This window comes from Rhinopithecus bieti, unplaced genomic scaffold, assembly GCF_001698545.2.
Source record: "Rhinopithecus bieti isolate Rb0 unplaced genomic scaffold, ASM169854v2 scaffold_63133, whole genome shotgun sequence".
Lineage (NCBI taxonomy): Eukaryota > Metazoa > Chordata > Mammalia > Primates > Cercopithecidae > Rhinopithecus > Rhinopithecus bieti.
In genome coordinates, this window is record NW_016823820.1 from 36,250 (window position 1) to 39,586 (window position 3,337).

The following is a 3,337-nucleotide window of genomic DNA, read 5'->3' on the forward strand; positions in this document are numbered from 1 at the left end:
CGATAGTTTGCTGAGCATGATGGTTTCTAGCTTCATCCACGTCCCTGCAAAAGACATGAACACATTCTTTTTTATGGATGCATAATATTCAATGGTGCATGTGTGCCACATTTTCTTAATCCAGTCTATCGAGTTCTCAGAATTTAGAGTAAGTGTGGGGAAAAGAAAGAGAGATCAGCCTGTTACTGTGTCTATATAGAAGGAAGTAGACATAAGAGACTCCATTTTGTTCTGTATTTGAGATGCTGTTAATCTGTGACTCTACCCCAACCTTGTCCTTGCAAGAGACATGTGCTGTGGTGAATCAAGGTTTAATGGATTTTGGGCTGTGCAGGATGTGTCTTTGTTAAACAAGTACCTGAAGGCAGCTTGCTGGTTAAAAATCCTGCCTGTCCCTGGGCAATAGAACATCTCGGTGTAAAACCCGATTGTATGCTTTGTTTACTGAGCAAGGAGAAAACCGCCTTTAGGAATAAGGTGGGACTTGCTGGAGCAATGCTGCTAAAAGGTTTATGGAGATGTTTGCATATGCATCTCAAGGCACAGCATTTTCCTTTAAACTTATTCATGTCATAGGGATTTTTGTTCATATGTCTTACTGCTGATTTCCTCCCTACAATGATCCTATTGTCCAGCCACTCCCTTATCTTTTTGATGGTAAAGATAATTATCAATAAATACTAAGGGAACTCAGATTCCGGGGCCAGCGTGGGTCCTCTGTAAGCTGAGCGCCGGTCCCCTGGGCCCAGTTTTTCTTTCGCGCCGGTCCCCTGGGCCCACTTTTTCTTTCTCTATACTTTGTCTCTGTGTCTCATTTCTTTTCTCAAGTCTCTCGTTCCACCTAACGAGAAATGCCCAGAAGTGTGGAGGGGCAGGCCACCCCTTCAGTAGAAGAAATTGAATGTTACATACATTTATAATATTAAAATTGTATTTAAAATGTTTAAATCAATTAAATGGTAAAATAAGAAACCAAAATAATATTGAAAGAGGAAAAAACTTTATTTATTTGTTTATTTATTTATTTATTTATTTTTGAGATAGTGTCTCCCTCTGTCATCAAGGCTGGAGTGCAGTGTCTGCAAACTCAGCTCACTACAACCTCTGCATTCTGGGTTCAGGCAATTCTCCTGCCTCAGCCTCCTGAGTAGCTGGGACTACAGGCACGTGCCACCATGCCTGACTAATTTTTGTATTTTTAGTAGAGACGGGATTTCACCATGTTGGCCAGGTTGGTCTCAAACTCCTGACCTCAGGTTATTTGCCCACCTCAGTCTCCCAAAGTGCTGGGATTACAGGCGTGAATCATAGCACCTGGCTGAAGAAGAAACTTTAAAGTTGAAGAGTATACGTGGAAAGAGCCAAATGTAAATTGAATAAAAGAAAAAATCTTTAAATTGAATATACATTATAGGAGTTAACTATTAACTTATAATAAGCCAATGAGAGAAATAGTTAACTGGGAGATTAAGCAGAGCAAATCTATGGTAACAAAGACAAACTGATATAAAATGCAAATATATTTACAGATCTATAAAGACTAAAATTAGAAGGAATAAAATATACTTAATTGCTTTACTAAAATACATTTAAAAAATAAAACATAGCTTTAGTAAAAGAAAATTTATTTTTGGAAAACTAAAAGCCAGAAACAAATTCTTGAATGCAGAAATACATAGTTTTCAACAAAAAAGCAAATAAATGTAATAATTCCTGCAGAAATAATAGTCAAACTGTGTAATATTAAAGGGACAGAGTGTCACCATGTTGGTCAGGCTGGTCTCGAACTCCTGACCTTGTGAGTCACCTGCCTTGGCCTCCCAAAGTGCTGGGATTATAGGCATAAGCCACCACGCCCAGCCAGGATCACTAATATTTTAAGCAAAGTCAAAAAGATTACTTCAGTCTTACATTAGTTCACTCCATGCAGTTATGTCCTGTTCTGCTTGATATTCATGAACATTTCAGCTCTCCATGAGAGTCCTGAAAGTTTTTTCTTTATTCTAATACCAAGATTTCCAAAGTTATCAGAAACCTGCATTTAAGATCACCTGCCAATGTCCTATAGCTGATTATAAATTACCTTTCAAAGAGGATTAAAACAAGACAACAATTGTCTGTGGATGACAGAGAAGTCTTAGAACAGCCACTATTAAAGCCACAATTGACAGGGAGATTTTCGTTACTTCTGTTGCATACAAGAATTTTACATAACAATTATTACTATTAGTAACATACACTAAGTCATATGGGAATTACAGGATTTTCCATTATTTTGAAACACATACAAAATAACATATTTCTACAAGTACAGCCCAAGGAAAACAAAACACCATTTCATATTTGACAATGCTTTCTTTTTTGTTTTTGAGATAGTTTCGCTCTTGTTGCCCAGACTGGAGTGCAATGCTGCAGTCTCGGCTTGCTCACTGCAACCTCTGCCTCCTGGGTTCAAGCGATCCTCCTGCCTCAGCCTCCTGAGTAGCTGGGATTACAGGTGCCTGCCACCACACCTGGCTATTTTTGTGTGTGTGTTTTTAGTAGAGACAGGGTTTCACCATGTTGGCCAGGCTGGTCTCTTACTCCTGACCTCAGGTGATCCACCCACCTCAGACTCCCATAGTGCTGGGATTTCTGGTGTGAGCCACTGTGCCCAGCCTGACAATGCTTTCCGACAATTCTTCCTGTATGATTTTTATACCAAATAAGCCAAATGTCATTTTTGTCCTTTAAGAGATCTACTGTCTAAAAGATATTTAAGTAAGAAAATACATAATTTATAATCTGATTTTTAAAAGTTTGTCAAGTATCAAATCCTAGGTTATCATAAGTCACTCATTAACCAAAATGATAACTCAAAATTTTAAGGCTGGGCATAGTGGCTCACACCTGTAGTCCCAGCACTTTGGGAGGCCGAGGTGTGTCGATCACAAGGTCAGGAGTTCAAGACCACCCTGGCCAAGATGGTGAAACTCTGTCTCTACTAAAAATACAAAATTAGCTGGATATGGTGGCACGTGCCTATAATCCCAGCTACTCAGGAGGTTGAGGCAGAAAATTGCTTAAACCCAGGATGTGGAGGTTGCAGTGAGCCAAGATCACACCACTGCACTCCAGCCTTGGTGACAGAGTAGGACTGCATCTTTAAATAGGCAAAAACCTTTACTCATTAATAGAGGGAAGACTTCACTTCCCAAATAATCTTTTTTTCCCTTTCCCTTTGCTCCAGTTTATTCAAAAAAGTAGATAAAATCTTTCATTTTAAAATGTTACATGAAAATCTTGTTCACAGTTTGCTAAATCTCACCCTTGTGTTAATGCACTATTGATGTCAAAC